Source organism: Ursus maritimus, unplaced genomic scaffold, assembly GCF_017311325.1.
Source record: "Ursus maritimus isolate PB19 unplaced genomic scaffold, ASM1731132v1 scaffold_2, whole genome shotgun sequence".
NCBI classification, from domain to species: Eukaryota; Metazoa; Chordata; class Mammalia; order Carnivora; family Ursidae; genus Ursus; species Ursus maritimus.
The window spans coordinates 98,594,280-98,607,649 of NW_024424452.1; the positions used below are offsets into that span (position 1 = coordinate 98,594,280).

General features: G+C 40.4%; 1 protein-coding gene across 1 annotated transcript in view; it reads left to right on the forward strand.

Moving 5' to 3' along the window:
* Positions 1-1,549: 1,549 nt before the first annotated feature.
* PTPRC (protein tyrosine phosphatase receptor type C) overlaps positions 1,550-13,370 on the forward strand; it is a 138,263-nt gene continuing 126,442 nt past the window's right edge. The window contains exon 1 of the mRNA XM_040636416.1: positions 1,550-1,754. The gene's annotated coding sequence lies outside the window, so the exon portion shown is untranslated. The remainder of the gene's footprint in view (positions 1,755-13,370) is intronic.

Consider the following 13,370-nt stretch of genomic DNA (forward strand, 5'->3'; position numbering starts at 1 on the left):
CACTGAACGATAATATTTCAGAGGGTGAATATCCAATAGTTGTGATAAGATGCCATTAGCTGGAAACCCCACCTGTGAGGTAAATGTGCATGTTTCTTACACTTGCTCTTTTTTAAGATTTGTGTTATGAAAATTTAAACAAAAAGAAAAAGAATTATACAGTGACCATCCATATACCTGTGCTTCGATTCACCACGTGTTCCCATTTTGCTGTATTTTCTTTGTCTGCCTGCCTATGAAACTCTCTATTTAATCTCTTTGATTTTTTTTCTGAAGCATTATAAAAAACCATTATGACACTTTGCTCTTAGAGACTTCAGCCTGAGTAAACAAAAAATTATCAACATTCTCCTACATTCACATTCATATGATCATACCATTACCATATACCTAACAAAATTACCACAAATTCCTCAATATTATTTAATATTGAGAGTCGACTTAGTCTGAAAGCCAACTTATACAAGTTAGAAAAAAATTTTCGTTTTCGTTATAGTTGGTCAGTTTGATTCTCTTAATACAAATAGGTTTTTAAAAGCCAACTTTACTGTTGATTCGTTATTTTATCTTGCAAGTATGTTATGTAATTTCCAGGTGAACATAAATACAAATGTAACTATAATAACAGTGTGTGCACCTGTAGAACAGTAAGATTTTTTATGTCATGATGAAATTTTGTGAAGTGAATATTGGGTGGTGTGAATTTCACACACAATTTACTTTGCACTTTATTTTTTGTATACAATGAGAATCCACGGGGTGTCAACATTTGTAAACTTTAAAAGAGCTCTTTATATCCTCTGACATGGAAGCACTAAGTTTGTGCCATTAGCCCCTCTTCTATTCAGAAAACCAAGACTCACTTACATCCCTTTAAAACTATTACCACATGACATCAACCAGCGGGTCGCTGTCTTCAAACACAGTACAACATGGACCTGGTTCTTATATTGTCAAGAAACAAAGATTAAAGCAACAGACAGCAATTATGAGCTGACTTCCAGGGATTTGATTCATCTGAATCCTTTGGGATCACAGGCATAAATCTAATAGAACGGAATTCCTTCAGCAGTCATTAATCAGCTGATGAGTTCCAAAATATATACTTTCTTTCACAATATCCTTGAGGAAATAGAGTCATTTTGTCATGGATATGGTCCTCTTCTCCACCACCCTTTTTTCTCTTTTCCATCATTCGTTTACCACCGCAGAGACAATAGACAACATGGTAACAAGGAAAGAGGTCTTTCCTTATTTATATATTTCTAGGCATAGCAGACATTTTGCGACCTATGTTAGGTGCTCTCCAGTCATACCCTACTTAAATGAAGGCTCCTGTCTGGAGTTCGGATGTATCTATTAGCCAGGGGAAGGGACTGCATGAGCTCTGTACATGTGTCATGGCGGGCGAGCGGGTCTCTCCCGCTGAGGAGGGACTGCGTATAGCCGCCATATGCGTGCTGATCTGCTGTCATGAGAAAGGAAGACGGCTTGTGCTGCTCTCTCTGCAACAACAGGGGGACTCTAACCGGGCATTGAACTCATCTCCTGCAGCTGTGAGCTTGGAGTGCCTCACCCTTGAGAAAACCTGTGCTGTGAAACTCAGATGGTTGCTTCCTGCCCGACAACCCGCCCTCCACTCAGCCATTGGAAAGAAGTTCCACAGGAGGGCAGGGCAAAGACGACATCCTCCTGAGCCCGGCCAACACACAGAAGTTTTATAAGGCAGTTACTGCAGACTACACTGCGAGCAGGTATGGTTAAAAAGGGAACCACTGACTTCCTGTGAGCCCGCGTTCTTGTCTGCAAAGTAGAGGCTGTTTAGTTCATCACAAAGGAAGTGCTCTCAGCACCCTGAAGGTGCTGCTCCCAGAGGCTTTGAGGTGTGGGTGAGGAAGGCATTCTGTAGTGAGATGAAAGGCCACGTTCCCATTGTTAAGGTCACTATGCCTCTGGTTTGGTTTGTCCCTAACCTACGGCCACAAGTCATGGATCTGTGGCTCTCAGAGGTTTGCTCACAAGGTTCACAGCACACACTTTGCAGCTGCACCACCCAGCTAGGAGGAGTGAAACCAGTGGAGCATTGCAGGCTGAGCTCATTTCCGCCCACATCAGAAGCAACAGAGGAGTTTGTGGAGAGCTACATTTGAGCCCTCCATTAGCTGTTTTACATCTTATAGACCGAGATGCCACTTCCTACAGCATGTGTTAGTGGGGAACCACGTGGACATAACGTTGTAAGACGACCTAACCCTAAATGCGCTCAGAGGCTTTAAGAAGTCTTTCCTTAATTGCACTTGCTTGGCAGCGACATTCTTCACAAATAAACTCCACTCCCTTCTCCCTCCTGGGATTTTATGACACTAGACACACTTCGAGGGCTTAGAGAAAAGGAAGGAAGGAAGGAATAGATAAAGAGATAAAGAAAGACAGAGAGAGAGAGAGAATGTACCAACCAAAAGTTTAGGGGCACCTGGGTGGCCCAGTCGATTGAGCATCTGGCTCTTGGTTTCAGCTCAGGTCATGATCTCATGCGTCCTGAGATTGAGCCCTGTGTCAGGCTCTGAGCTCAGCAGGAAGTCTTCTTGGGGATTCTCTCCCTCTGCTCCTCCCCCCACTCTTTCTCTCTCTCTCTCTCTCTTAAATAAATAAATCTTTAAAAAAAAAGAAGATAACATTTTAAAAATGTGATGTTACCAAGTTGTACATTCTTTTTTGAAAGAAAATGAAAATGAGTTGGTAGCAGCGAGAAAAAGAAAAAGAAGCGTTTAAAGAGGTACAAAACAGGAGAAGATGGGACAGAGTGAGAAAAGGGAGATCTTTACTTTTACCCACATTTACCATACCTTACAAGTCTGACTAGTGTAAATGCTGGTGAACACTCAGAGTTTTTCATTTCATTGGACAGTCTCAAATGCATTGATGAAACAGCTTTAAGACCTTCCGCTTCTGGTTCCTACCAACAGTTCTATGGATTTTCCTTTGGTTCTAGCTTTCATCATGGTGTTGTGATTATGGTCCCTCCACTCAGTCAAATCTACCCTATGCTATTGACAAAAATATTTATCAAAAATAAATTGTATTATATTCCTCCCCTACTTAGACTGCTTTGATGATTCTTCATTACCCACAGGCTGAAATCCAAACTACTAGTAACACAGCCAAGGCTCTTCCTGGTCCAAGAATGGCCTGCCCCTCCATAGTCCCACCTTTGCACACCATGATTCTGTGAAATGGAAGCATTTTGTTGGAAACCTCTGTGCAGTACACTTGGACCTGTTGTTCCCCCAACCCCCCCACCCCAGCTCAATAATCTCCGTGCACCTTCCACTCACCACTCAAGCATAGTTGATCACTTCCTCCTTTATGCCACAATGTTATTATACTTTTATCACACTGCATTTTAATAATTTGTTTATAAGTCTGTTTCCCTACTAGATAATAAGCTGCTGTTGGGTATACACTTTGTTTCTACTTATTTTTGTGTTCTTATATCCTATTACCAATGTCTGGAATATATTAGATGTAACTCTAAAAGTATTTGTTGAAGAGTAAATCATCGAATACTCCACTGTAAGAAAGTCTTGTCCCGTGTGGTTACTCAGGGCACTTTCTGTTGCAACTGTCACAAAATTTGACTTAATCTAATTTAAGCAAAGAAGTAAATTATTGACTAAAGTAAGATACAACACTTAGGGCTATCACTAGATTAGAAATAACTAGATTTAACACATGAAAATATCCTGTTTTTCACACACCTCTTAGTTCTCTTACCCACGGTTGCCTTTAGGCTGTTTTGGCTTTAGCTTTAGAAATGGTATGGTAGCAAGAGAAGGTCCAAACACCAGCCTTTTTAATTTTTTCAATTTTCAGTCCAGCAAGGAAAAAAAAAAGTTGGGTGTGGGAAGCTCACTCCCAGAAATACCAGCTACATTCACCTGAGCCAAACTGACTCTCATTGGGTTATGTGCCCATCGTGGAGCCAATTTCTCTGGCCAGAGGAGAGCTCTACCCTGGTGGGTTTAGGGCCAAGTCGTGTGCTCCACTTGTGAAAGCAGCTTCTTCAGAGCCACAGGGGCTGACCGTGGAGAGGAGGACATACTCCCAGAGTCACCAGAAGGAAGAAGAATGAAGCTGGGTGGCAAAAACAACAGGTCAATTATAGGGTTATGAAGGAAATACTTGGTTCCTTTAAACCAAGATTTGGGAAGTTGGGAGCTTCATTTGTTGCCTAATTTCTAATAGCAAAATCAAAAAAGTCATCTCCTATCTGATTTTAGTGTAACTCTTACCACTCAGTGTAGATCTTTTAAATGGAAACTTTGTTCATTTTGATAATGGAGTTGTGTTTATGGCACCAAGAAAACTAATTATTTTGATCAATGCAGTCAAAATTGTTGATTCATATGGCCCAATGGGGAAAGGCATTGGTAAGGGATAAGGCTGGTGAAATAGTCACAGGTTTTTTTTAAAAAAATTAAATGTAGCTTTTCATCATCATGTTTATTTTAAAAGCCACCCTGGTTGTCCATTACTCTCTAACAAACTATGCCAAAAATTACAGCTTAAAACAATTTATTATCATATCTCATGATTCTGGGGACCAAGAATTTAGGTAGGAGGCAGTGCAGATGACTCATCTTTTCCTGCTATCTGGGGCCTCAGGTGGGATCACACAATCCTCTGAAGCTAGAACAATTGAAAACTGCTGAGTATCTCTTTTTCTCTCAAGATCTCACTCTGACAAGCCCAGTCTGCAGCCTATGGTATAGCCCACAAGATAAGATTTTGAAATTTTTAATGTTAAAAAAATCTGAAGAAGAATGATGTACCATGAAGTCTGGAGCATTTTTGTATCCCCAAATAAAGCTTTAATGGAACACAGCCACACATATTTGTTTAAATATTGTCTACTCTCTACAACCATATATCCTGCAAAACCTAAGATATTTACTATTTGACCCTTAACAGAAAAATTTGCTGACATCTACTTTAAATGACTTCTACACGTGGCAACCTTAGGCTTAAGGCTTCAAGAGTAAGTATTCACAGGACAGGAAATGGAAGGGGCCATTTTCTTAAAGTCTTTTCTATTGTTCAAGTAATGTCACAGAATGTGTAGCTCGGGGCACCAGGGTGGCTCAGTTGGTTGAGTGGCCGACTCTTGATTTTGGTTCATATCATGATCTCAGAGTCCTGAGATCAAGCCCCACCCCACATCAGGCGTGGAGCTTGCTTAAGATTCTCTTTCTCCCTCTCCCTCTGCCCCTCCCCCCATGCTCTGTTACTCTCTTTCTCTCTCTCTCTAAAAAAATTAAAAAGTGTGTGGCCATCTTTAATCTCTCACACTTGACCTATAGTCTCCTTCCAAAAGAGAAAATGTTTGAAGGACAGAGAGCATTTGTTGAATTATTTTTTCCTATGTAAGTGAACATTTTTGTAATTACCATTCTTCAATAAAGTGATAAAAATTTCTTTGCCTCCAAAAAACAAGCTAGCTTTATCTTGCTTTCACCTTTAATTTGGAAATAAGGATCAAATGTAGAACTGAAGATTCTAGACTTTTAATAGCTCTCAGTGCTCCGACCTCATTCTAACAAACTGTAAAACATTTTGTTTCTGATCTTACCATGTAGTATGTTCATTATTCATCCAGATGTTTCCAAAGTAGGATAACTGATTCCTTTTTAATAAAGAAGTTAATGATTATTAAATAGCGATTCCCTTGATTTTCTAGTTCATGCCCAATCACAAAGAAATGTAATTTCATTAGCTAGTAACACTTTCATGTGTTCAGACCGAACAGTGAAATCTAAGTATGATGCTTGGCCAGTGTGCTGACTAGAAAGTAGGTGGGTAGCTTCCTTTGCCCATTTCCCCAAAACATAATGAAACAATTAGAAACAAAGGTCAAAACCCCCTAACAGTCCATCTGAGCCAACTGATTACATATGAAAGCAAAACACAGGTGCCATCCTGATGCATGATGGCAGGTTCCTTCAGGTTAGTGGCTCTAAGAACTTGTACATGGTTATTAAATTGTCAAGGAAGTAAATTGTTAAGTAAGAAGTTGAAAGGATGGACTTGCAGATTTTTGAAACTCATGTTTAAAGATGGTTACAAATTATGGGTTGGGATGTTTTGGAAATTTGACTAGACTCTTATGTGGAAAAAGTTAGCATTTTAATTTTTGCCCCTTTTGCCACCATTAAGGTTCACTGACAAACTACCCTAAACTTTTCCAATTGAGGCAATAAGGGATGGTCCAGTCATTAGCTGAGGAAGCTCAGGTATGAGAGATAATTTTATAGGTAAGAAGAGGTGAATAATTTCCCATAAATAGGGAAATAAGAAAAAGAATGGCTAAGTGGTCAGAGAGCAAATAAACCCAGAATGGAGAGAAGGTCTTCTGGTTCCTGGATCATTGTCTAGATCACAAGCCGCGCTCTCTAAAGAACTGACAGTTCTAGAGCCCCTTCTATGTGTAAGACGTTGTGCTAGATGCTTGGCATATCGTCTCATTTAGGTCACATTCTAATGCTATAAAGTAGTAACTACCATTTTATATTGAGGACACTGTGCTAAGAAAAGGTGCCAGTAAATGCAGATAACAAAATAACTTTCTTAAGGTCTCAAAACTTAGTGGCAGCATTTAAATTTTTAGGAAAGCAGACTCAAAAGTGCAAGCTATCTATGTATTATGCCAAATCTCTACCTAACAAAGTCATTTGTCTGTTAAAGTTTCCTCATGTGGGAAAAAGAAATGCACATTTTCATGTAATTGTGTATTAATCTACTTGTTCATTTATACCATTATTCTCTGCTTTGTACTGGGCACCTTCTAGAAGACAGGCACTGTTCTAGGCAACATGACTTAATGGTGGGCAAGACAAGTAGGCCCTTTGCCCTTACGGAGCTTACGTTCAAGTGGAATGAACAGATAAAGGCTAGTAAATAAGCCCACAAATAAAATATCACAATTATTGAAAAATGTTACAAAGCAAAAGATTAAGAGGTTGAGATGAAGGAGAGAATAAGAATTAGTCATCTTTTTTAGAACCTAGTCAGGGACGTCCTTTCTGATAGTTAAACCATGATGTAAAAATGAGAAGGACTTGATGATGGGAGGTCGGAGGAAAAGAGCACTGTTCAAGGAAGCAGCATATGTAACGACCAAGGTGGGACTAAAATAAACACTGGAGAACCACAGAGCAAGAGTCTGGAGGGTCAAGTGTGAGAACCAGGGTGGGGCTGGAATTTACAGGGCCTTGTGGGTTCTGATAAGGAGTTTGGATTTTATTTGAATTGCAAATGCAGCCCATTGATTTTATGCAAGGACACAACAGAGGCCTGTTTACATTTTAAGAAACTCTCTTGCTGCCCTGTGGAAAGAGTGGAAGCCAAAGACAGGTTGAGATGTCCTACTAGTCCTCTAGGAGAGAAGTGGTGTCCTATAGACATGGCAGTAGCAGAAGTGGGAAGAAGGAGATGACATGGATACACATCTTAGACACTCAGTTGAGAAAATGCGTTTCTGCATTGGGCTTGGTAGCTCGACATGAAGATGAAGAATGAGGAAAAGGGAGATGCAAGGTGATCTGCAGATATCTGACTCGAGAGTAACTGGGTAGATGGCCGTACCCTACATCAAGGTGGGGAAGTACGCTGGGCCAGGAGAACAGGTGTGGGGCATGGTGAAGTCAAGAGTTCATATTCGACATGGTTGTCTGTGGAACACGCACGTGCCTTGACATTTCAGGCAATAGGAAACAGGGAACCAGAGGTAAGGTTTAGACTGAGCGCAGAAAGTATGAATGGATCTCTGAATACATGGAAATCTATGGTTTTTCAGTTCAGAGGCGTCAATAAGATTATCATGGGAGAAAGTGTGGAAGAGGATGAGGGCTCTGAACCATAATATTTAAAAGCTGGATAGGAGAGTTTAACTAGTAGACCCCTGAAAAATTGCTTTTTGGTATTACATACATTAGCACTGTTCATTGCTTCTAAGACACAGGTAGGTAGGTTTGATTAAAAATGTTACTTGATTCTGTGTCATTTCTATTTCCATCTGAGTTACACAGGTTACATTTATTGATAAGTGAAAACTCCTTAATGCAGAATTTTGGGGAGTTGGGTAGGGCTCAGATTCTTAAACGCAGAACTTGGGTTCAAATTTAAATTCTGTCTCTTATAAATGAACGAGGGAAAGTTTCTTTCCTAATCCGGGCCTGTTCACTCATCTAAAAACAATGATGACACAATACTCCCTCATACAGGTGCAATGATCAAGAGAGTAAGTTCACGTTAGTGCTTAGCACAGTGCTCTGCACATAGTAAGTACTGAATACACTACCACTACCTTACCACCACTACTCCATCCAAGCAGGATGCTGTGGTTAGTAGTAGCAGCATTTGAGAAAACATAACTAATTAGAGCTGAAACTTCCCCCTTGATACTTTAAATTATATTCTTATCCTATAGAATTATACAGGTACATGGTATTTTTCCATTTTACTTTAGTTCACTCACTGCTATGTTGTCCTTGTTATAGTGCTTAGTTTACAGGTTTTCTTTTTTGCTTAACATTTGTTTCTTTTTTTAAAATTTAAATTCAATTAATTAATATATATTGTATTATTAGTTTCAGAGGTAGAGGTCAGTGATTCATCAGTCTTATATAATACCCAGTGCACATCACATCACGTGCTCTCCTCAATGTCCATCACCCAATTACCCCATCCCCCCACCTCCCTCCCCTCCAGCAAACTACAGTTTTTTTTTTACCATGAAAATTTGTTACTTTACATACTAAATATGTCAGCAATCCATAAAAACTGAAGTGCCAATATTACTTGACAAGTCATAAGGATTCACAAATACTATGCTTCTCCTGTAAAACAATTAACTTTTTAAAAGATAATATTCCTCCGGTACCAAAAAAACCCCAATGCTTGACCATCATCTGAAAGAAAACTAAGCAATTCTTAAGACCTAAGTATACCCTGAACATTTGAACTGTCTTATGTTCATCAAAAAACTGTACACCCACAGACATACACATATAGTTGTTCATACATGTATCGCCTACATATGTCATATTACAGTTTACTATACTTAGTTGGGCATTTGTCATTTTTCTCCCTGACTGGATTCCTAGAAGGCATGGATAATAGTCTACTTATTTTTTCTGTGCACTGTAGTCTACACATGATAGAATGTTTTGGCACTCTCCTTTTTTTTTTTTTTTTTATTTAATTCGACAGAGAGAGAGACAGCCAGCGAGAGAGGGAACACAAGCAGGGGGAGTGGGAGAGGAAGAAGCAGGCTCATAGCGGAAGAGCCTGATGCGGGGCTCGATCCCTTAACGCCGGGATCACGCCCTGAGCCGAAGGCAGACGCTTAACCGCTGTGCCACCCAGGCGCCCCCTGGCACTCTCCTTTCTACTACTAAGTTTTCACGGAGATTTTGTTCTCATTCAAAGTCAGAGTATTTTTGGTAGAAATGTCTAGCTGTCCCCCAGAGCTTATATGTATTCTCCCCTCCCATAGTAAGCTGGCTAGTAGATGCCCAGCTGGAGACTACATTTTCCCATGACTCCTTTCCCCCTGTATCTGGGTCTGACAATGTGACAAGTTATTGTCCAGAGACTGGGTGGCAAAGGGATGTGTGTCACTTCCAGGCGAGGTTTCTGAGAATTGTTGGTGCCTTAGCCATGCTTGCTTCCCGCTTCTGCCACTAAACGAAGATAATAGCAAGGCCCGGGAACTGTGAAGCCTCAAGGTGGAAAGGACCCGGTCCCTGAATCACTATGTGGAGAAGACCTACAGCCAACCTTGGAACAGCAGCTTGGTCTGTTTTGTGGAAATAAGCTCCATCTGTGTTTGTTTTTATCAGTGTGAGGTGCTGTTTGTCCCAGTGGGTAGCACTAACCCTAACGAACCCCGGCTCATGAGAGCGAAAGGGACTTGCGTTAAGACAGAGCTACGTCTTTGGAAGCTGAGTTTGGTTTTACATGCTCGTTCTGTTTCCTTCTGCATACAGTGCAGAAAAATGAATTTGTCTTTGTAAACAGGAAGAATAAAGGTGCCCAACTAAGCAAGTATAGCAGATATAATTTTGTAACTTTAATCCAGGTGTTCAAAACTTGTCACACTTCTTTATTTCCTGTAACTCAATCTAGCTCTAACCCTCGGCTGACTTTATACCAAAAAGGGCAGGGCATTTCATTTCTAGCTCAGGGTTGCGACGAAGTTTTGTAAATCTTGGGCTGTCCAGACGCGTTAAGAAGGATACTGTAGTTATTTATGCATTTAACAATGAATTACAGCACACCTCTGCCCATGGGCTAGGATAGCCGTCCTCATGAAGCATAAGCTTTGCTGGGAGAGACAGACGGAAATTAAATAATTCCCTGAGCAATGTGACCAGTGCCATGAAAGAGATGAAAAAAAAAAAAAAGTGGTGGGAGAAGAATGGAAAGCTATTCGGTCTAATCATAAAAGTAAAGGAAGGCTTCTTATAGGCAAGGACAATAGATCCTACCTGCAGGACTGGGGGACTATTGCTAGATAGAAGAGTTTTTAAAGTAGAGAGGGCACTGTATATAAAGTCTCTTACTTGATAAGGCTATGGTAAATAGGAGGGTCTGAGCTAATGCCTCCTGACTGGGGGGAAGGGAGATGGTAAAAACCGGGCTTGTGGAGGAAGATGAACATTGGGCTCCGCAGGGACTTGGGGGTCCTCTTAAGCATTTTTCTTTGAATTCAGAGTCAGTGGAGAAATATTGACAGGATGAGGGTCAGGTGCACAGGATACGATTTCATTTAGAAAAAACCTCCCTGACTAAAGGGTCTCGGAGAATGGATTGGGGAGTGAGAAATCATATTAGGGCAGATATAGGCAAAAGTGTTAAAAGGTCATTTTAGTTGTTTCTTCAAGCAATGTTAATAGTTTGGACTAAGATGGTGGTGGTGTGTGTGGAGAGAAGTCGAGAAATTGACAAATTGAAGGAATTAAGTTTTGAGAGTGACCCCGAAGTCTCTATTTTCACAATGGGATGACTGGTGGTGCCACAGACTGAGGTAGAGAATCCTAGAACAAAGTCATGTTTGGGGAAGAAAGGTGATGAGTTTAATTTTCATCTCCTCTTTTCCACTGGTTCTCCCTCAGTGTGTCCACTTGTGTGTCCATTATCTAAGCCTGTCCAGTCCCTGGAATTGTAGCTATACTGCAAGAGTTCTAATTATTTTACAGATGCTCTCAGGACAGCCTGGGGTGCTCTCACTTTAACTACAGTGGCCAGAGTAAAGCATTCAAAAGCAGAGTAAGAAACAAACTTCTGGTCCCAGAAGACCAGACCAAACGGAGAGCTGAGCGTGGGTCTCTTACACACGTGACTCACGAAGTTATGCACCACACATCTCTTCTCACTCTCCAAAGGAGTTCGGCTTCTCAGAAATCACACTAAGAAATACTTTGCCCAACTCAGTGGCCCAAGCAGCAGCTCTTCTCACCTTTTTATTCTCAGAAGTAGCAGCTCCGATGCCTAGTGAGGCAGAGTCTTGCAACTATGGAGCTCTCCTTTTATAGGTTTGTAAAATAATATGTGGAACTTCGACGCCCATGGCATTGGCTGTATTCCTCGTGGGCGGTGTAACCCATAGAGTATTTTTCATGAAGTACTCCATCTTGGCGTGGGCACAAGCATAACATGACTATAATACTGCACACAGAGGCTTTGGGGGGAAGGGCTGGATGACCAGGATTCCTCTGAGAAAGTGGCATTAGGTCTCTCCACAAGTGGGCCTCACTGGAGCAAACAAAATGAGACATTTCTGTTCCCCAAATTGTTTTTTTTTTTTTAATAATACAGGATTTTCCACCCCCAAATGGCGTGTTATATCCCATGTTGTCAACCTAAGGAGGAATTTAAGATTGCATCTAATAAAACCAGCATAACCAGAGCTAACATGTTAAAGACTTCAGACAAATGAGAGTAGAGAATGAGTCTTTTTAATGTGTTTCGGTGATTGGCCAAAGCAATATGCAATGGCTTTAAGATGCCAAGAACATGACTGTTAAGAATTCTAACACATTGAAGTTTGAGGAACTCAGTACATCAAATTTGCATGTGTATGGCCCTTGTTTTAAGTAATTTAGTTTTATTTAATTTAATTGAGCAGAGTCCAACCCATAGCTCATCTAACACTGTTTACCTGTGACTCCGATTACAACCTGGGAACATCTGCACACCTACGTTCCGTTCTTTGAAATATATATGATCTGCTGTTAGCTTTTTTGAAAAAAGCATTTTTTTTATTGTCCATTATACATTTGCACCAATTTCAAGCTGGATGTAGAAATTGGAACTTAACACTGCATATATTGCAACTTTGTTTAGTTTATAACACTGTCTATTGATTATTTATTGATGTTATGCTGCTGTTCCACAGTGTTCTTCAAACCACTGTGATTCAAAGATGGGCTTTTAGAGAGGTTTTATAAAAATATGAAAAAAATATGTAAAGACTACTACTTAACATCACTTTCAAAGAATCAGAGCTACCAAAAAAGAGCTACCACCAACCCCTGCTTCCATATTAAATGGATGAAAAATTGGAGAGTTGTTTCAGCGATAGAAAACTGCATGCAAGGGCAGACCCATCCATCCAGTTGGGCAGGACACCAGCTGGGTGGACAGGATGTGAGGGAGGCATCCGTGACAGTTAAGATACAGCAAAGTGTGCATCATCTTTCGTTTTTTATTTTCTATCTGTTGAAAAGGTAATAATACTATCTGAGTGCTGTTGTGAAACTAAGTTCACTAATTAAGCAAGCATGCAATAATTATTGTAATTATTTTACCAGATGCTGTCATGACATCTTGGTGAGCCTGTTATAATTAAAGCATACATGATATGTCAGAGATGGGGTCATGGCTTCCAACTTACGTCGTCTTATTTTCCAACATTTTATTTCATCATAAATTTGGAAGCTGATACATCTCCTGTGCTGTATTTGCTCCACGTGATATGTATACATCTAGCTATGCAATTGGAACAGTCCAGAAAGGAAAGTCATCCGTAACTAGGAGCCAGTATAGAAAGAAATGTGGAGAGAGTTCAGCTTCCCGAGCTCTTCAAAGGAATCAACAAATGTTAAGCATGGCTTGTAATCAGTAATATGGGGCCTGAAGTAAAACATACACATCTCAGCTTAGTCCTTTTGGAACAAGAACAGTGTGGACTCCACAGAAGATTGAGCCAGAGTGGAATATTCTCTTAGGTTGTTAAAAGCTACAAGACTTTCTGAGTGAGGCAGATTTGGAAATTGGTATGAGAACTCATTGCTTATATCATAGTTAAA